The sequence below is a fragment of the Podarcis erhardii genome (genome assembly GCF_964252035.2).
Source record: "Podarcis erhardii genome assembly, chromosome: 8".
In the NCBI taxonomy this organism is placed as follows: domain Eukaryota; kingdom Metazoa; phylum Chordata; class Lepidosauria; order Squamata; family Lacertidae; genus Podarcis; species Podarcis erhardii.
The window spans coordinates 42,884,884-42,907,461 of record NC_138499.1 but is presented as its reverse complement, the minus strand read 5'-3'; the positions used below and the strand labels follow the sequence as shown (position 1 = coordinate 42,907,461).

General features: G+C 39.8%; 1 long non-coding RNA gene across 1 annotated transcript in view; it reads left to right on the top strand.

The window, feature by feature from the left end:
- The first annotated feature begins 3,319 nt into the window (after window positions 1-3,319).
- The window catches only part of LOC309348491, a 28,487-nt gene continuing 9,228 nt past the window's right edge, over window positions 3,320-22,578 (top strand). The window contains exon 1 of the long non-coding RNA XR_014159422.1: window positions 3,320-3,766. This is a non-coding gene — a long non-coding RNA (uncharacterized lncRNA). The remainder of the gene's footprint in view (window positions 3,767-22,578) is intronic.

Below are 22,578 nucleotides of genomic sequence, written 5' to 3'. Positions count from 1 at the left end.
CCCAAAATCTTGCACCACTTGTAGAGATTGGGGTGGCATGTAACAGTATGTTTTTATGAGTATTTATTTATTGCTAGATAGTATGGATTTGCTTTGGGAAACCAAAGTGGGATATCAATTTTTTAATACAGGATTTATTTATTTTTTAAAGAAACACCTTTCACAGGTTATTGGTATATGATTAGTCCAAGGTCAAACTATTTAGTGACCTGAAATCTCCACTCTCTTGCTTAGGTGGGGTGTGTGCATTTACTTACATTCTGGCAAAAAGATTTGTACCAACCCAGGTTAAACTAGAGAGCAGAGGTCCCTGTTCTACTCACAGATAATTAAATTGCCCCATATGAAAACACATCACATTATCAAACAGATTATCAAATAGATAATCAAATTATCCCATATGAAACACTGATCATTGCTATTTTCATTTTACAGCTTCATATTTCCTTTGCAAATGTCTTCTAGGTCTTATGGGGAAAGAAAAGTTAGGATTCTGTTTAAGAAGTATAGATAACAAACCTTTGGTTCCCTACATTTAATCAGGCTACTGTTGTGGCTTAGTCAGCCAGAGAACCAGATAAAAAGAGCCTGTTAACATGCTAAAGGTCAGAATTTCAGATGCGCTGCCACAAATGCATTACAACCAACTATTAATAATGCTTTCTTTTTTATGGGGTCTGGTCATGTCCAAGGGAATGCCAGGTACATTTTTCTTAATGTATAAGCACAAGTTACACATAACAACCTAACAACACAATACTGCCTCTTTAATGCTAATCTATTCCTTGCAATCTACTAGATACATGTAGAATCATTGGTGTGTATCAAGAGAGCAAAATCAGATTCTGAAAATATCTGAAAGGATGCACTAGAGTGTACATAATAATGTATTTTAATCTGTCAGGCCTTAAAATTAATCATGAATTCCCACAGAGATTTTAATAATTTTGAGATGATGTGGCGTGTGTGTGTGTGTGCACGCATTTTCCCCCATCTAGTGATATTCTTGGACAGAGTTCTTCAAATGCAGCATGTAAAAGGGTGGGGAAGGGGAGAAAAAGTGGGCATTATTAAGTTACACAGGATACATTTATGAGCACGAATGTTTAATTGGCTGTTCTATTCCTTCTGTTCGACCTAATGGTCTATCCAAAAGGTATCTCAGACACAAAGCCAATCAGGTGATAAGATTGGCACCCAGCATGAGCCATAAGGTTGGCACCCAGCATGAACCATAAGCAATATGAAGGAGAACAGTTCTTCTCTTGAAAATGAATGTGGAGAGGATCTGAACATCTGCAAATCATAAGACTAAAGCACAACCCAGATTAGATTAGATTTGTCATATGGTCCAACCCTTTGAAGTGCTGCATTGCAGGCCAAGTGCTGATGAAAGGGGACAACACGTGCTCTGGTGTCTGTTCTAACTGAGGTAATGGGGTCATCAGTGATTTGCCAATAACAGTGCCCTTGCTCTCCCCACTCCTGGCTCCTAAAGGGCCAACTGGGGCCACTGCAATACTCTGGTAAGGGTGGCATTTCTTTGGGTGGCATTTTAAAGGCTTTTTCTTTTTTTGGAGCTGAAGCAAATGGCTTCAAGCTGCAGAATCCAGTATCCAATCCAGAGCTTCCACTGTAGTACCTGCTGCAAATCCATTTGATAATACACTCTCATTTTATTTTATTTTTTTAAAAGCAGTGTAATTATCACAAGATAAACACTTCAATGTTGATCCATTGTCTGTTACAATAAGCTACAATAAGCTATTGCCAAAGGTCTATTAAGTGAAGAACCAAAAAAAGGAGACATATACAATTTACTGCCCAACATCAAGCTACTGACTCTAGGCCTAATTATGGGCATAATTCAGTTGCTATGCAAGCTGATCATCCTGCACCTCTCTGGCAATGCCTGACAAAATGCACGTAATACATGTGTGATAAGAAGGCTGAAAGACAGAACTAGAAATCCCATTTCATGACCATAAAAGCTCCCTGTATATATTTTTTTTAATTAAAGCATATGACTTGTGATCCCCAATTTACACGGATTTTGCTCAGCTATGTATCCCTAACATGCGTTCAAATTGGTAACATCCACGGCAATCAGAGTCAGAACAGTCTGGCCACAGTCTTCGTTTCTACTGCTTTCTTTCCCCTTCCGTCTGTCTCTTTATCTCCTATATGCATTCCTGTTTTGAACTCTGGCACCCTTTTACATAAGCTTGCTACCAATGAATATTTAATTTTAGAACAGGCATAGGATGTATTGAAAGTTTCAGACTATTGTATTAATAGCATTTGAGTTGAGATTTTGTTTTCCAGCCTCAGTGGCTGATGATATTTCTGACGGGAGCACTGAGGTAGGGGTAGAAGGGAACTGAAGTGTGTCTGATACAGCGGTTTCTCTTCTGTATCACAGTTTTATTTTATTTTTTATGAGGCTGTCGCAAATTGATGTCTTCTGATATCCAGTTCAATAAAACATTGTAGAAGTTTCAGTTGTAGATTGGAAATTGAAGGGATAAAGAAAAAAGGGAATGAAGGAATGAATCCATAGTAGAAGTTATCAGTGGGGCATTTCATCTATTCATTATGAAGATACTTTCTGGGGGTGAGAGAGGATGGTTAGCCTCTCTTTAATTAAAGCTGTACCTGGTTTATACAGTCTAGCTTTTATAATCTCATAGACACAACCCTATGTTAAAAGCCCATGAAGATTCCATCCCTGAATCTGGAATGTAAGAAATCAAGTAAACACTGGGCAAAATTGGGACTAGAATACACCCTCTAGCTTTGATTTCAGAGCAAACATGTCACTCCTGCACCCCTAGCCATGCTTTTGCACTTCATTTAATAACAAAATCAAACACTGGATTCCCATTTTGAGGTGATGGGTAGACAAGTTACATGACATGTTTTTTTTCTTTTTGCTTCTCCACGAAGTACACTTTCTCCCTTGAAATGTCATATACCATTATGTTTTGGTGTGCTGAGAAAAATCACAGACCCCTGAGCAAACATCAAAATAATCCCCTTCCTCAACACATATATAGATTTCAGGTCAGACCTAAACCAGTCTGATAGCTAGGAGATATAAGCTGGGACTCCAATATGCACACTGGACTCTCTTTGTCTCTTTAGTTTCTGGAATGCTTTGCAGGCACACTGGTGTTGTGCATGTCCTCTTGTATGAAGAGCTCAGGGCACTTCTGTTTTCATGGAACTCATTGCCTGCATTTGAACCATGTGGAGTTTTGGAGTGTATCCAAGGCACAATCACATAACTGAAGACAATCACAATGCTGTTTGGCCTCAGTGCCCTTCTGGCTCAGAGGAAGATTCAGGGAAGGGAAGAAGGAATTGCCTAGGCAGGCATCACCCCAAGCTCCAGGACCATTCAAGTCAAAGGGCATTGTTTTGCCTGATTTTTTTTCCAGATTCAGAGGGCACACCCTTGATGAAGTTCTCATTGCTCCCATGGCATAGGATCTAGAGGCTACCAAATCAAGCAATGGCCCTTTAAGAAACAGATTGCAGCTCAGAGTGGATGAAGTTAACAGCCGGCTAACCAACTAGTCTTCAGAAGAGTTCAGCATGCTGCTGAGTCAACAGCTCTCTTTGGCTGACTTCCAGTTAGCCCTTGCCACAGTGACCTCTCCTGGGTCCTGAGAGACCTTCCCTTCCCTTGCTGGTTGTGATCCAGCATAGCCTACTTGACCATTGGACTTCATTCTTCTTTTCTGGACTTGATCCTGTCATTCCAGTAAGTGCCTCTTCTTTAGCCTGGCTGCCCCTGGGAACCTTGCGCCAAGTTAGAACAGGACAAGGACTATCCATTCTCTGTAACCCTATATTCTTCCATAAGCGCCGTGTGATGCCAGCTCCATCACTAATCTGACATTGCCTGGGCAGAGAGAAAAACACCACTGTGGTAGATAGGTAGCCGTGTTGGTCTGCCATAGTCAAAACAAAACAAATTCCTTCCAGTAGCACCTTAAAGACCAACTAAGTCAGTTCTTGGTATGAGCTTTCGTGTGCATGCACGCGTGTATCTGAAGAAGTGTGCATGCACACGAAAGCTCATACCAAGAACTGACTTAGTTGGTCTTTAAGGTGCTACTGGAAGGAATTTGTTTTGTTTTGACCACTGTGGTAGTTACTTTGCTTGCACGTTATTTTATTTTTCCAGAAATTAACTGAAGTGTGTCTGACACACTATGCACTACATTGCATGTCGACGTATAAAGTATGGGAAGTATTGTGAATATGAGGACAGCATTAATATTTTAATTAAGCAGCCACCACTGTGGAGGGAAAGACTGTGTCTCATGTAGCACACAGTGGTAACTGTAGCATACTTGTAGTATATTTATAATGAAACAAAATATAATTGCTATGTAATTACAGTTTAAGACCAAAACAATTTCTTAATCAGCAATTATGAAAATAATGTTGAATTATTTTCATTAATAAATGTTTTGCAATTAACACTGTTTTGAAATTAATGTAGTATTTACAGCATTGCTAAGACTTGGTTACTTCAATTAAAGACCAATTTAATCAATGCTGGGCTGTCAAAATACCCTCTCTGTTTAAGTGCCCACGCACAGGCAAGTAAGTCTGCCAATTATATTAGAGCCTTGGTTGTTCATTACCAAAATCAAATATCCATCCATGACAGAATGAATGTTTTTGTATCCTTCATTATCTCCATTTTTCTATTATCCTGTGCCTAGCAAATAGGAAGGTAATAAGAACATAAGGAAATCATATAAGAAATGTGGATGAAAATGTGATGCTGGGATCAGCCACGGATACTCTACCTGAACCACTGGTTAAACCTCTATCACAGGTGGATATTTGAGGAGAGAAAATATAATTCACTTAGCAAAAGGGAGTATTAACTTTCTTTATCAACTAACTTATAGCCAGATATCCTTGAGAAGCATGAGTCTTCTAGATCTTTTTTTGCTCAGAGGCTTTGAGACCACTGAGATGTGCAACCAGGTGGTGTCATTCAAAAATCTGAGGGCACATGATGAAGTGCTTCAAATGGACCTAGATGACGTAAGGACCTTTGGAATTCTGGAGCTAATCCCTCTTCTGCACTTGACTTTCTGGCAACTATATAATAACATGTGGCAGCAAAAGTGGTCATGACCCTACTGAAAACGCAGACCCAATATAGCATCCGAAGTCAGGATCAAAGAATGGTTGAGTATGCTTAAAATTTTTATCTTGTATTTTTATTATGTGCACTGCCCTGAGATCTATAGATGAAGGGGATATACAAATGTAATAAATAATAATAGTAATAAGAATAAAGTGCTATTGCAGTCCTTTGGTGTGTGTTCGCACTACTCCTCCCTTTTTACTGATGCTTCTTTTGAAAGATCTTATTAATTTACTTATTCATATTTCTTATTTTTATCTTTAAAAATTATACCCCAATTTCATTTGGAATTCTCAAAGCTGATCATAATATACATAAAGCTTTAAGAGAGCCAGTGTGGTGTAGTGGTTAAGAGCAGTGGACTCGTAATCTGGGGAACCGGGTTCGAGTCTCCGCTCCTCCACATGCAGCTGCTGGGTGACCTTGGGCCAGTCACGCTTATCTCAAGTCTCTCAGCCCCACTCACCCCACAGAGTGTTTGTTGTGGGGGAGGAAGGGAAAGGAGAATGTTAGCCGCTTTGAGACTCCTTAAAGGGAGTGAAAGGCGGGATATCAAATCCAAACTCTTCTTCTTCTTCTAAGATAATCAAATAACAGTTAAAACATCCAGATTGCCATATAATTTCAGTAGCTGCTATAGCAGTCAGAACAAAACAAAACCTAAACATACTCGATGTCAACAGTCAGGAAACTAGCAGGGTAAAGAGATTTTTTTTTAAAAACTGCCCAGAATAGCAACCCATCATTGATGCTCGCCCAGTTTCCATAGGAAGTTCATGCCACAAAATAGGTGCCACAACAAAGATCCTCCTTTGAATCCTGGCCAACGCAACCTCAATAGACTGTGGTACTGTTAGGAGGACTCCACTCAGCAACCTCGGTGGACTATTTGGAAAATATTTTGTTCTGTTTTTCATCCAGCCTCTTCTCTGAACTGAGCAAATATATCAGTGTGTGCACCTCGAACCAGCGATGTCATAAACATAGAGTAGGACTAAATAATGCTTTGCATTTTGATGACCACGACTCCCCTGTGTCTCTCAATCTCATGCATATTTCTGCATGTTTTCTCCAGCCACTCCTCCATTTCTCTGTCCCCCACTGTATTCTGCACCTTCCCGCTGCAATGAATTCTCCATTGATGCAATATACATTTGTCTGTCTCCTTCCTCCAATCTGGCTTCTCTATGGCAATGGCAGCAAAGATAAATATCTTTGGTGAGGCAGAAAGGAAAATGAAGTTCAAGTGGATGGGACAGAGGTACAGAACAAGCCCTGGCTAATGTATGTCTTGAAGCATGAAGACTCTGAAGTAGTGTGCGATCTCAAGAGGAACTAACTGCCTTAAAGATGTTTATCCTCTGTGTCCCTGGTATGGTGTTTTTCTCAAAGGTTTGTGCTTTGAGAAGAATCCCAATGTCCCACTGCAAAAAGCAGCAGCAGCAGCAGCAGCAGCAGCAGCATGCAAGGTGATCAAAGAGCATGTTTACTCCTAAGTAAAATCCACAGAATTCAATGGGATTTAATTCCTTAATACATTTGCTTACATTTCTAGCCTTTGAATAGGTAGTTAATCTATGCCGTTCCCTTGCAGTTTTCTTTGCTAATGAGGGAATGATGGTGCAGTCCAATGGAAATGCTAAGAAAAAAGAAAATGTCATGCGGCGTAAATAATAGAATTAGGGTTATCGCCAGCTGCTCAGAAAAGACACGCCTATTCATTTCAACGAGTCTCCTCTGACTAAAAGTGGATACAACCCTTAGTGTGTATTTGGACATTACCTTTTATGGATATCTGCACAAAAAGAAAAGAAAAGAAAAGAAAAGAAAAGAAAAGAAAAGAAAAGAAAAGAAAAGAAAAGAAAAGAAAAGAAAAGAAAAGAAAAGGGAGGGGCGAGAGAAACTTACAAATCCTACTTATGGCGCAATCTGAAGCATATGCTCCAATATACAGAGATGACTGCAGATAAAATCCATGCTTCTGATTCACACTTTACATTTCAGCACACAGACAGAGATGTATTGGATATTATAACCAATTTTTATAGCTCCCCATACCTGCAAAGGAAACAAATATTTGTTGGCTATAAATGTAGTTGACCTGGCATTCATTGCTTGCATTCTCTAGTTGGCAGCTCCACCAAAATGCAAATTTAGAAAGTACACTTTAGAACAAAAGTCTTTCTGAGAAGTACGACTGGAAAAGATCTGCGAGAACTCAGGTGGACTGAAAGTAGCTCAGTAGAATCGAAACCGAGCCATAACTCTTGAATGCTGCACATACACCTTTTTTTTAAAGACCCAGTCCAGTGCTATATTATACAGGCAGGTAGGGCATTAATGGGTCACAGAGAGCACAGATGTGACTATTTGGTGGAGAGGTGCACATCTGTCTGTCTCTGTGGCAGCCAAACACTTGTTGGCAAAGGCAGGGGAATCTCCCAAAGCTTTAAGGGAAATGCAAGTAAAAAAAAGAAGAAGAACAAATTATCCTCTTTTCAGTCCATCTTTACTTAGCTTTATCCCGCAGTGTGTTAATTAGATGAGCAGATGTATAAGTTAGGAAGATTTCCAGATTAATTGTCAGGAAAGTGAAATGCTCAGCACAGGCTCCACTAAGCAGGGTTCTAGTCTCTTGTCATGTTGCCACCAGCAGCACCAAATAAGCAGACAGGGCATCTGCAGCTTCTCCTCTATTTTGCCAAGGCCATCTTCTTGGCTCCTCTTTCCAGCAAAGGATGCTCCATGACAAGGCTGCTCTTTAGTAGCAGAAAGAACACAGAGGCCCAGAGCACCCCCCCACCCCTGCCAAATAATACCACCCCTCTCCGGGATGCCGATAAAAAGATCCAAGCTGTTCATCTATTCTCTGTAACTTGGCAAAGGCCTGGACAAATTGGTGTGCATTGTTTGGTGTAGTAATGAATTCCAGGACTTTACAGAAATCAACACTCATTTTTGCATGTTATACAAGATTAACAGAGAATGAGAGAGCTTCTCAGCACATTGTAAACTGGGACTGGCTAGAGGTTTTTTTAGTATATAGAAATATGGTATGATCTAATGCCTCAGGTTGGTCTCCCAGGGAAGTTCATTCAAAATTATGTCCCATTTCAAGTAGGAAGGAGCAGGGCCCTCCAGCTTCTAAGATGAAACCAGGGGCACTGGGGTTCATTATTCCCTGGATGGGAATAAGGGAATGATTTGGTGGATGATAATAGATTAGTTGGACTGGCAGGTTAGGGAGCAACACGAGTCCTATTCACCAAGAATGGGGTGGGGGGCACGCATGGTCCCCAACATTCCTGGGTGCACAGGTTCCTCATCAGACTTTGACATGTTTAGTACAAAGGTCTAAAGAGTATTTCTAAAGGCATTCATTTGAAAAGTCTTCAGGGTTCCTCATCACAGGGAGGCTTCAAAGTGTGCCCAGCTGAATTCATTCAGAAACCCACTCCAGACCTTCACATGAAATGTACAAAGATTAAAAGAAGAGTCCATGCTCCTGAGGACATTAGCAGCATTCCTGTACACAGGAAAAGATTCTGTAAAAGCTAATGGGAGAGAAAAAATATATTCACAATTTCCATCTTATAAATTACTGCCCTGTAACATTCTAGAGCATAACAAAACATGTTGAATCTTTTAAGTAAATGGTAAGAGGTGGTTTTTTTTGGAAATTTCTCTCTCTCTCTGTTTATGAATTTGTTGTACTGGTTTTTCATGTACCCTGCCCTGGCATTGTTCATTTGATGAAAAGCAGGTTAGTATAATATAATTAATATAAATAATATAATATAAATAAATAAATAAATATTATATATATATATATTAATATAATATAATATAATATAATATAATATAATATAATATAATATGTTTTAATATAAATAAATAAGTTGCAAAACCATTTTTAAAATAAGTAAGTTGCAAAACCAATTTCCCCCTAATCAGAATCTTATATTCATTTCAACAGATCTGTGGTTGCCATCACACGATAATATGTGCAAATGATTAAAAAAAATTTATGATATTGTAACAACAGAGGCATTTCACACACACAAAAAAACATGTTGCGGTTTGCCAAAATTCTTCTTGTTAGGAATCAATTAAAACCAGAGCGGAGATTGATGCATATTTAGGTCTTGGAATCAGAAGTTTCAGTTCCTCATCAAGTGTGGAGTTTGGTGTACATCTCCAGATGGCCCATACAAATGCTCTGCCGTACATCACTCACTCTTTGAATGTCAAGCATCTCTGGGATTAAATACATCACCAGTTAGCATCTTATAACAGTGCTAGAGCAATGGCTCCTCATCATTTTACACATTTACTCTTTGAAAATAATTATGCTCCGCCTGTGTAAGAATGGGAGGTAAGTTGTGGTTGTTCAAACAATTTACTGGTATTCACCATCCAAGCCACACAGCTCTTGGGGATCTTCCCATGTTGCCTGCCACCCTCAGCACTACTATGGAACTTAGCTGGAAATGGCATGCCTAGTTTTCATATTGCAGGCATTATTCAACATATTTTTGTATTAGTATAGAATGATCTGTATATATTGACATGGGCCACGTTGTTCTATTAAGCAAAAAGGATTTCCTACCTCTTTAAAACTGGTGGGGGAGAGTGGTTGGTTGTTTTGGATGCTATCTTTGGGTCCCCCCCAAGCCTGTGGTTTTATATCTGTAATATGGGATTTTGTTGAAAGTGAGGCCACTAAGTGGTCAAACGAGTCTCTTTCTTAAGTCCATAGCTATAGCCAGATCTGCTAATGATTTCTCTGCAAGACTAAAGCATATAGGTGACTGGTTGCTGGAGAAACTACCAGGTGGAGATGCTTTCAGACGAGAGCTAAACTGGGCAGGCTTCCCCATACCCCACCACATTGGCTGGAGGTGATATCAGGAAACAATAAAGGTAAAGGTAAAGGGACCCCTGACCATTAGGTCCAGTCGTGACCGACTCTGGGGTTGCAGTGCTCATCTTGCTTTATTGGCCGAGGGAGCTGGCGTACAGCTTCCGGGTCATGTGGCCAGCATGACTAAGCCACTTCTGGCGAACCAGAGCAGCGCACGGAAACGCCGTTTACCTTCCTGCCGAAGCGGTACCTATTTATCTACTTGCACTTTGACGTGCTTTCGAACTGCTAGGTTGGCAGGAGCTGGGATCGAGCAATGGGAGCTCACCCCGTTAAGGGGATTCGAACCATCAAGTCCTAGGCTCTGTGGTTTAACCCACAGCACCACCCGCGTCCCCTCAGGAAACAATAGGTCTGGGCTAATCCTCTCTGCTGCTTAGAAACACAGATACTTAGCTTGCTCTCTGTGCTAAATCCAAAGCTATGGCTCAGTGGGCGGGGGAAGGGGCCCTAGAAACCTAATTGGGGAACAAGATCTGTTGGAGAGTTGGTGCTGCAGGTCTGTTCCTCTTATATTCAGCTGGTATATATATATATGTAAATAAACCATGTATCACAAACATATCACCCCCTCGAATGGCCATCATTCTAAGGAAAACCATGCCAAGGTGTGTGCTGGCAAACCTGAATTCTCTCACTGCTCATGAGGAGTTTTGAAAAGAAAAACCTCAAATTGCTGCAGAAATGTGGTGATCTGAATTTAAGACTGGAAAAATGAGAAAATGAGAGGACTGAAATTGACAGATCCTTCCAACCCTCCTTGGAGAGCCACTGGCAGACAATATAAATAACAGTCTGATTTGGTAAACAGCAGCTTCTTATGTCTCTTCTTAAAACAGAAGCCAGATTCTTTTTATTTTTTAAAAACAAGACATCAAAAAGATTGGAATGCTACTTTATACCTTATTATTGGAAACCCCATTGATTAATCAATTTCCATTCAACATTCACCTCCATTTTAAAAAACAACAACATGAAAAGGATTATCATACAAGCACAATTATGTGGAAGTGCCACTTGCCCCTCGTCACAATTGATGCAAGACATAATGCTCACATTAAGCAATCCTAGCAATAAAAACACTGACAGAATAAAAAAGGAGAAAATAAAAGCGCAGCACTTAACCTACAGTTTTCTTCTGTTTTCAGCACTTGCTAGAGAGCTCCGCTACTTCAGTATATTGCAGAAATTTACATAATCTATGATCTGAATGGATACATATACTGTTGTCAGAGGAGAATGGATCTCCATGCCAAGATTTGACAAAGTTAATCTTTTACGACATCTTCTGTCCTTATTTTCCTCTGATATGTTGTCTTATAGATTAAACTAGAATGCAATGTATATGCTGTCTAGTCCTAGGACATAGGTTTCAGCTACTGTGATGCAGTAGGTCTGAGTATGGTCAGTGCCTGAATGGGACACCAACTGGAAACCATATGTAGACCACCTTGAATTCCCACCTGGAAAAACTGGTGGGATATAAAATGTAAAGGTAAAGGACCCCTGACAGTTAAGTCCAGTCGAGAATGACTCTGAGGTTGCGGCACTCATCTCGCTTTACTGGCCAAGGGAGCAGACATTTGTCCGCAGACAGTTTTTCCAGGTCATGTGGCCAGCATGACTAAGCCGCTTCTGGTGAAACCAGAGCAGCGCATGGAAATGCCGTTTTACCTTCCCGCAGGAGCAGTACCTATTTATCTACTTGCACTTTGACGTGCATTCGAACTGCTAGGTTGGCAGGAGCAGGGACTGAGCAACGGGAGCTCACCCCGTCACGGGGATTTGAACTGCTGACCTTCCAATCAGCAAGCCCTAGGCTCAGCGCCACCCACATCCCTCATATAAAATGTACTAAATAATATTTGTTTAAAAATTCCTCTAGGGCAAAGTGGTGCAGATGGGGTGGGAACCTGTAGCCCTTCAGGTGTTGGACTCAAACTCCCATAATCCCTGACCATTGGCCATGCATTGAGGCTGATAGGAGTTGGAGTCAGCAGCTTCTGGAGGGCCATGCTTGCTGTTATGCTGTTGTGAGGGATTCTGTTTGGGGGGTTGAATAATAGTGAGACTAGATAAGCCAGTCTAAGTTGTATTTTCAGCTGAATTTGGGGGAGCCAATTGAAAAATCCATTATGTTGAGCTATTTCAATTGCTTTCGTTTGATTTTCTCATTGTAAACAGCTGAAAGTATGTAAATTTAGATAATAAACCTGATTTCCAATGGGGGTTGAGCAATTTTGATTGCAACTGTATATAAATTGACAGAACTGCACTGAGTTAAAGAAAAGGATGTGAAGTTGAAGACCTGACCGTGCTTTGACAAAATCTAAAGAAAAAAGAACATGTCAGTTAGACACATGATATGGGCATTTTTGTCCAGTGCTTCAGTTGAAAAAGGCACCTGGAGCAGAATTCTTGCATTTTGTAATTAATTTCCCGCCAAGTAATTTCCAAATCAATGTTGGTAGGAAAATATAAGGAAAATGCAGATTTTGCATACTCCTACTTTTGTAGGCTGTAATGATGATAACATTTGATTCACATATTTTGTTAGAGTCTGAACATGATGAGGAATCAGTGCCAAATGCAACCACTTTATCTAAGCTTCCATGACCTATAGGCTGTGTATAAGGCACACTCCAGAAAACAATAGTTGCAACTAATATATTTGGCTATGTATTTAAGTTCCAGGGATGTCTATGAGATTCTCCCACATTCATAGTTCATAGAGTTTTTGAGACAAATATTTGTTATGAAACAGATCATTAGTGATTTCAATGAGATGTACAGCTGGATCATATACACATTTGTTCAGAATTGTTCCCATTGAGTTGAGTGGAGCTTACAGCCCAAACCTATGCATACCTACTTGAAAGTAAGTTACACTGAATTCAATGAGGCTTAGTCACAAATAATCATTGTTAGATTACACTCCTGTTATTTGGGATTGTCAATCTGTCTACAGGAGAGAGAAAAGATCTGTTTTCTGTGAGAGAAGACACCGGTGACTTTTCATCCAGATCAAAACTTGATGTTTCTTAATTTTATATCTGAAAATAAAATATACTATGGTACAGTGCGTATCAAGGAGACAAAATATATTATTTTTCTCTTCCCCCTACGCCCAGTACAATGCACATTCTGTTTCTTGTTTGTGTTTCTTTGGATGAGCATGCTTTTGGCATTGACATTCATGGACCTGTATGTTCCTTTCAATTTCAGAATAACCAAAGACCATAGCTTTATGAGTGAGAAGAGGATTGTGCTCAAAACTGGTCATTGAGTTTTGAGGGCTCTCACCTGGGTCACTCATAAGTTTATGTGACCTCTACCAACAATGCATATTTACTGGTCACCAGAGTCACCTGGCTGTGGAGTCAAATATTGGTAGTGGCATCCTAACCATCAGCCAGACAAAGACTCTGCTGATTCTGCCGGTTTGTGCAACTTGAAAATAGTTCTCATAGTAGATGGGGCAAAAATTAACTAACACATGCTTGCTTTGATCCCCTTTTAGTTAATGTATGAAATAAATTCATGGAGAGGATAACATATTCCACTTTCTTTGCCCTGTATATGTTTTAATAAACACATTAGGAGCAAACCTAAATACAGATTAGAGTAATGATTTCATAACCTCATATTGGTAGAACTCATCAGCTTACAAAAATACCGTCACATGAAGGGAAGAATAAAGGAACTATGGTGATTTTCAGATACAGTTGACAAGATACCATTTAGTAAACTTTTATTTTTTTTTAACTAACAGTATTCGGGGATGTTGTATTCAAGACTGCATCTAATAATCTCATCAAAATGCAAAAACAGTGACTGTGTTATAAAACCAATGATCTGTTATATTCTGCAAGAATTTACAAAAGCCTAATGTCATTTACTACACCATGAGAACCATAGTTGGATTAAAAAAAAAGAATTCAAAAACTGATTGCTGCTGACGAAAAAGCAAACTGTTTGCTAATGTAGAGCTTTCAAGGTATGACGTTCTTTGCTTACAAAGAAGCACAATGCTGTGTTCAGATGGAAATAACATATTGGTTGGAATGAGCTTTGAAAGAAATTCAGAACTGTATTCATTACAGAGAATTACTACAATGTAAGGATTTTCTAGTCTGCAGTTAATAAGGAGTACATTATATAGCATGGACCGCAGAGAACCCTACCGGCTTTGCAGACTTCATTCACTTTTAGTATAAAATTATATAGCCACATCTTAGGAATGTGTTTGCTAATGATCACACCTGAGAGGCTTGGCATCAGGGTTGGGGAACTTTAGTCCTAGGGCCAAATGTGGTCCTACAGACCTCTCTACCCACCTCTCAATACTCTCTCAGGCCACACCAATCTCTTACTGACTGTGCTCCATGACATCTTTGAGTGAACTGTGTCCCTGAGCTGTGACAATGCCTCTTGCTGGCCTGGATTCATCCTTACTCTCAGTGAAATCTCTTTCGTTGCCACAGTTGCTCTGTAATGAGTAAACTTTGGCCCTCCAGAGGTTGCCTAACTACAACTCTCATCGGGTCCAGCAAGAATGGACAGTGACCAGGGATGCTGGGAGTCATAGATTAACATCATCTGGAGGGCCAAAGGTTCCTTACACCTGATGTAGGTGTTTTCATGATAACTTCTTTCAAACCATGTCAAAACAGTCTGAGCTATGATTTACCATACTCCGAGATTAGAAGCTGTTCAGGGAAGGCTTCCTCTACACATCAGTGTGTTGGCAGTAAAGCAGTACGGTAAAGCCAGGGCCTTGTCATAACACACACAGCACTGAATGGTCACGGTCTGGGTCAGCTTGACCCGCACTTCAAGTAGGTAATTGTACAAGCTCTCGGAGTTAATTTCTTTGTCGTTTATTTTTATACTCATGAACAGCAAATGTTTGCTCCCCAAGAGCTACTGCAGTTTGACACACAGAATTTACAGTGAAAACAGAAAGTCTTGGATGAATTCCTGAAACTGGCAATGGAGTCAGGCAGGCACATTTATCTGGGAAGGTAATCCAAAAGAGAGGGGACTCTACAGAGGTGTACTATAAGATTAACTCACTCCTGTTTTCACTGCCACAAATGAGAGTTACCTTAAGAAGGGCCTCCTCTGACAATGCTAATTCACATGGCACAACATAACATAACGGAGGAGACATGTCTTTCAATATTTCATTTACAATACAGGCAAATTGCTGATCATTGCACTTGGGCAAAATCTGAAGTATTGACCAGTGGAGCTGTACCAAGTGGTGATTGACCTGGCATACTCAAGTTGTCTCCATTTGGAGACTTTTATATTTAATGTCTGACATGAACAAAGACAAAATCTGAGGCACCAGAGGTTCATTTTTGGTTCATCTTCTGGGGTCTCACCTGACTGTTTGCTGTTTTGGCTTGTAACTTGGTATGGAAGTAAGACTATGCGTGGGGTCCTGGTTGACCATTTACACTGGGAGATAATCATCTTTGATTCCATTTAACATACTGCTGACTTTACTGTAGGTGAATTTGGAAGACTACTTGAGAGTGGTTCTAGTGAGTCTTCATGTGGTATGTTGGTCGCATGATGGGGTGATTAGGTGATCCAGTTGCTGCAGTATTGGTGCTTATCCAGTGCACCTAAACCCAGGCAACCGAAGTAAAGATTGTTGCCAGGGCTTAAAGATTTTGAATCCATTTTTGGATCCATGTTTGTGCCTGAGATACCAAGTCCTGGTAGTAATCAGATGTGTAACTCTAGGAGCTAGCAATCATCATATCCTCAAGACTTGATAGTGTAACACAATTTGCGTAGGACTGCTCTTGATGACTGCATCAAAACTCCTGGTGTAAACTGTAATATCCAATCTTTTGACAGGGATGAGTTCCTAGGAGTATATCAACCAGTAGTAGAGGGATAACTCCATTTTAAAGAACATTGCTTTGACTAGTACCTTCTCCATTATACTCTCCTACTTCAGTTATTTTTCTTCAAATAGCATAAACCAATGTTAAGAATTTGTTAGTGTTTTCATATCGATATTACCTTACATTGCCATTATGGAACAGTTTGGGGCTTTGTGGCTAGCTACCATGACAATAGATGCACAGCCTGGAACCAGTTTTAGTTAATTAGAGTCAATCAATCCAAACTTTGCTAACTTACTCATGTGAAACAATAGTATAATGAACCAAAGTCTGCGAGATGCTTGGGAAACACAAATTATTGCACCCTGATAAATTAAATGTGACTATTACAAAACCTCCCTTCTAAATGAATACTCAGAGAGGGAATGTATGGGTGAATAACCATAATTTTAAAAAGAGGGAAAAAATGTAAAAGCAACTAAAATCCCAATTTGCTATTTTCATTTTTCTATAAAAGAAATAACATGCTTATACTACCTCACATACAAGACAAAATGTGCATAAGATGGTAACTCTTTTGGAAAAGATTATTTTAAAAGATCTTTTCAACTGACCTTGTATACTTAGATTTCCCCAGGTATGAGAGTTTACAAAGAATTTGCTTGTTGTTCATGTGCCTCTTATAAACACAACCTCCTGCAAGTTGTCCTGTGTGACAAAGTTTCATCAAACTCATATCAATATACTGGTCTTGAAGAAGAAAGTGTAAGATGGAGATATGAATCAGCAGCTGAGCTGGAGAAGGTGGAGTAACAAGGTTCTTATGCTACCTGCACATGCCACAATCTTAAGGCCTATCAACATTCCTAAAGATCAGGCTTGAAAGAAAGGAATTTGGAAATGCTAGTAAAAATCAAGACAAGATTCAGGTGGATAAAGCAAACACTATGTAGCAGGGAGTGGCACAAAAGCCACAATCTACTGTAACCGTCATTTCTTTCCAGAATAATCCAAATCTAGCAGGGACTTGTCATTGTCACCAGATGAGCAGCAGGAATGTTCAAAGCACAGTTCTACAGCAGTTCTTGGGCATCATAGGTTACTGGATATTGACTGGGGCCACTTCTCATCTGTTCTTGGTCTTCATTCGAGCTGTAAACACTTTCTCACTCTGACTTACTGGTTTTATTTATTAATATTCCTCATTTTCTCTCAAAATTCAAGGGAGCATACATGCTCCTCCCTTATTTATGCACACAACCACCCTGTGAGGAATGTTGAGAGCAAGATCATCCAGTGAGCGCCATGGGTGAGTGTGGACCTGAATCTGGGTCTCTCCCACCATTGTCCAACCACTACAACACACTGACTTTCTGTGTTGGGGACCTTTCAGCAAAAATTCTTCCAGAACACTAATCTCTTTCCCAATCACAAATAGCAGAAAGCAAAGGCTGGGTCACTTTTACCAGTTCTGGGAAACCACAAGGCTAAACTTTAAATTATTATGCAACATTGAATTTAGACAATACAGTTTTAACTGTCTCGGAGTGAACAGTAGCTCTGAAAATCTCTCGGATGGGAACTGATGTGAATCGAGATATTTTCCAGGATATGTCTCTGATGGAATGAGCCTTAATGTGACCTTTCAAGTTAATTCTTTTAAAGAATAAAAAGATATTAAATCAAGTGTTTCAATATGGCTGTTGTAGACACGATTTAACCTAAAGCTACTCATGAGTAACATTTCATCCTCTGCTTTCCATGCTCCAGAGCCTTCACATTGTTGCTTTTTAAAATCCCACCCCTGTGAACACAATGGACCCAAATTTCCTGGCACCAATTCAACTGCTTGTATTTGAAGTGGGCTACATGGGAATGCATTGTTTCTCTTAACCTATCATACAAGAGCATGAACCAGAAAGTAAGAATGGGAGATGAAAATGTTTTGCATTGGTTCATTTAGGGTCAATAACTTAATTGTCACAAAATAATGAGCAAACGTTCAAGTTCTTCTGGCTAGGCTTTTGCAAAAACAAAGCAGAAGTGAAGAAAAAGATACTGCTTGGCATGATGTTAAAAGTGTGATAGTTTTAAAATGGAGTTGAGGAGGTGTTACGTAGATATGCAAAGCAATTCTATGCATGGTTATGCCACAATATAAAATATCGAAGCTTGATCTCAGGTAAGAGACTGTATAGGATTGCAGCCTCAATCAGCCTCACTGTAGCAGGTGTAAGGAGGCTCTCTGGAAAGAGAAGAAACAGTTGTTTTCCCTCTGAAAATATAAAAAAACCACTTCTATTTCCAGTCCACAACACTTCTGCATATTTTTGAACCCATAAAATTATGTTGTTTCATTTCTACATTAGTTTGAGGGTGCTAAAAAAAAATCCTCTCAAAGGACATGTTGTAAATACATAAATGTGCATTTTGAAACTTTTTTTTTTACTGTATCACAATATTTAGAGAAGTACCATATTCAGTAGATAACTAAGGTTGCAGTCCTAACTCTACTTTCCTAGGAGCAAGCCCTACTGAATTTAATAGGACTTAATTCTAATAGGACTTAACTCGAAGCTACTAACATGAGTTTGACCAAGCTGTGTGAGGGAATGGAAGACAGGAGTGCCTGGTGTGCTCTGGTCCATGGGGTCATGAAGAGTTGGACATGACTAAATGACTAAACAACAACAACAACTAATTCTAAGTAGACATAGTTAGATTTGCAGCCTACGTTCTGATTTGTGCACCAGTCCATGAAATATTGATGAGGTCATTTTGTAGAGGAATTTGTAAAGATCAAATTCTTCAAGCATACCTAGTCAGATTTGACTCCCAAGCATCACCTTTTTCTTTGCTATGCCTTGCCTTGTTTTTATTTGTTTGTTTCTTTGCATGTTTGCTTCAACTATGCTTAATGAAGAAGCATTCTTATAAACCTCAAAATGTGCTCACTATTTTATGACATTTTATTTCATCCTGGAAAAGGTATTGTTGAGTTGCAGTGGCCGTGTGTGTGTGTGTGTGTGTCAATCTGAATGGGACCCTTGATCCCCTTTCTAAACCTGCAATCCTGTATCTGTGAGGGTAGACTATATAAGGGGAAGCTTGCTAAACCAGTTCCTTCATCAATGTAATGGTTTTGAATGGCTAGTTAAGTACCACAATTTAGCATATCCAAATAAATTGCTCCATTCCATAGAACAAAAGGGTGGGCCTTTCCCCCTACTTCCCTCACCTAGCGGGTATATAAGAGAACAAGAGCCAGAGTTGGTTGCTGTGTGAGCTGGAGGCTACAGGTGGTAGGCTGGAAGCTGCAGACAGACACACGTCTCGTTCTGTGCTGGACTTTAGTGTTTCCCTGGTAACCAAATGGAGAAGCAAGCACTGCTGGGGTGTTAATGCTGCAAGCCCTTCCATCCTATGCACAGGTTGTACATGCATGTAAATAAAACCATATATCCTTAAGACAACACAGTCCTCTCTGTCCTTCATTCCAAGGAAACTGAACGCTAGGGAAAGTACTTGGAACTCCTGGAGTCTCTAACCACTCAGAGATTGCAGTGGCATATAATAGTAGTATGCTACTGTAGTTTTTAGACTTTTTTTTAAAAAAAGAAACAATACAACTATCTTTTTGTTATTTACTGTTAGGTCATAGAATCATAGAATCATAGAATCATAGAGTTGGAAGAGACCACAAGGGCCATCGAGTCCAACCCCCTGCCAAGCAGGAAACACCATCAGAGCACTCCTGACATATGGTTGTCAAGCCTCTGCTTAAAGACCTCCAAAGAAGGAGACTCCACCACACTCCTTGGCAGCAAATTCCACTGTCGAACAGCTCTTACTGTCAGGAAGTTCTTCCTAATGTTTAGGTGGAATCTTCTTTCTTGTAGTTTGGATCCATTGCTCCGTGTCCGCTTCTCTGGAGCAGCAGAAAACAACCTTTCTCCCTCCTCTATGTGACATCCTTTTATATATTTGAACATGGCTATCATATCACCCCTTAACCTCCTCTTCTCCAGGCTAAACAAGCCCAGCTCCCTTAGCCGTTCCTCATAAGGCATTGTTTCCAGGCCTTTGACCATTTTGGTTGCCCTCCTCTGGACACGTTCCAGTTTGTCAGTGTCCTTCTTGAACTGTGGTACCCAGAACTGGACACAGTACTCCAGGTGAGGTCTGACCAGAGCAGAATACAGTGGCACTATTACTTCCCTTGTCTTTCTGGCTTTATGACCCTATTCCTGATCAGCCACACTACCAGATCATGGCTGCCTTTTGGAGTTGCATCACAAGAAAGGGAATGGATCCCCTGTAAGTATTTTGCAGTGTAAGGACCTTATAAATGTATGCCCTCACTTGGGATCTCCACCAAACCTGCACCTAGTTTATTTTATTTCACTGATGCTGATGAATTAAACAAATACTTTGCACCTCCTTGGTGCCTAATTTATATGCTAATTTACAATCTGCACACCAGGAACTGAGCCAGAGACCATTTGTCTGTGTCCCCCACCCAAGCACATGCACAAATGCTGCGATGAAAGTGCAGTTGCAAAGAAAACATGGGATGGCCCCCTGAGCATGTGCATGCATTCCCAACTCCCCAACCTTTGGTTAAAATTGCTCACCTTTACTCCAAAATAGAAAGACATGACTTCACAAATGCACTTCAAATATATGGAGAAGCAAACTTCACTTCTACTATTATTACATGTGTCTTTAGTATTACACATAAGTATTAGGGCTGAGCCTTGGCTCAAGTGAAGCCTTGACTCTGATCATGCATTGTTTCTTAGAAGCAAAATCCACTGACATGAAGGTGACTGAATTTCCAATGCCAGTGCTTAAGATTCAGGTTTCGGTTTGTGTTTTCAGAGCCCTTGGTTAGTATTTTTACAGCTAAAATATTTACTTATGAAAAATGTGAATTCCAGAGTTTACCAGGGTACTAATAAACTCAAAACAAACTAAAAACAGACTGCAAAGTTTTTCTGCTGAGACTGGAAGCTATTGCCTTCGGGTAGAAAGAAAAAGAATGACCTCTAGCAGCCAGCAAATAATGGTCACTACATGTGAATTTGGGATTTATATCCCACCACCGATCGTGTTTTCGTGTTCCCCTCCAATATACAGGTCAAGTGCAGTTAGAGGTATTATATGGGGAGTAAACAAGTAATTGTGAATTATAGGGCTATGATTCTATCATTAGGATTTGGTAAAACTATAAACCACACATTCTGAATCTCGGATTTATGCAGAACTGCTCCACACGAGTGCTGCCTTTATTATTTGCCCCTAGAGTACAATGGAGTACAACTAGCTCTAGACCCCTGACTCAAAGTCAGTAACATTGACTTAAGAGCTAAGACTCCAAAGTATAATAATACATGCCTAAAATACCCCTTCTTATTCTCTCTCTAAATGCTTGGTCATTCACACCATTTTCATTTTTTTTTTTTTTTATAAATTTTTATTGGGTTTTCAAATTTTTTAACAACAAACAACACATATGACTTCCCCCCACCCCCCCACATACATCCCACTTCCCCCATTTAATTCAGCAAGTTCTTATTCCTCTCTCTAAACTTAATCTCATTATTCTCCAACTTAGTTCATCTTATTAAACCCCATATTATTACCCTATCTTCTTATATGCAATAAATCCTTTTTTCTAAGATCAATCAAAATTTATATACCAATCTCCCCTTTTTTATATTAAAGTATAAATCAAATTTACAATATCCAAAAATCATAAAGTTTTTCAAAAATCTGTTTTCCCCCCTCCCTCCCTGCCCGGGTATCTGTCCCTTCCCAGGTAGTTATCCTCCCATAAAATTCCTAGCCAGGATTCCTCACGTCTCCAGCCCTCAAGTCTATTTCAGTCTCTCTCCGGTTTTTCTGTTGATATTCCTTTTTGCTGGTTTCCAGGTCTCGAAGGGTGTCTGTTACAGTTACTTCCTCTTCTCCCAGTTCAAACCTAATTGAGAAAACTTGTTGCCAGGGTTCTACCAAAAGTCCTCCAGGTTGCAGATAATAAAGGCCAGAAAAGAGGAGGAAGTCCCAGTTATATTTCTTTACTCCTTTAATTTTCATAATTCCACAGTTTCCAAGGGCTTCCTCCTTCACTTTTCTCCTCAGTCTCATGTCTTCATACTTTGTAATCCAAAAGGTTTCTTTGTTCTCTGGCAACATAGGTTTCCACACTTTCTCTTCTCCGACTTCCTCCTTCACCCCCTCCAAAGATGTCATATTTGGTTGAGCTACAGAGTCTCTCAAGAACAAGTCTCTAGTTCCATCAGCAAGGTTGTTTGTTTTAAAAATCAAGGTCATGTATTGTTCTTGTAAGATTCCCACGAGAAAAGAGGCTCTCTCAATTTGTGCTAGTAATTTTCCTTCTGCAGCCATTGTAGTGTCACTGGTTTCCCCTAGGGGGATTGCCATTGTTCAAAGTTCTACGCCAGCAATCCTTTACCCTATTGTTTATTACTTTGTTTCAAATCACGTCTGTTTATATGTAACACCTTTAAACCAAAGAGATATATAGTAATACAGTTTTGTCCTTTGTTCAACTGTTTGACAGCTCAGTTGACAGCTGTCAAACTCCGATT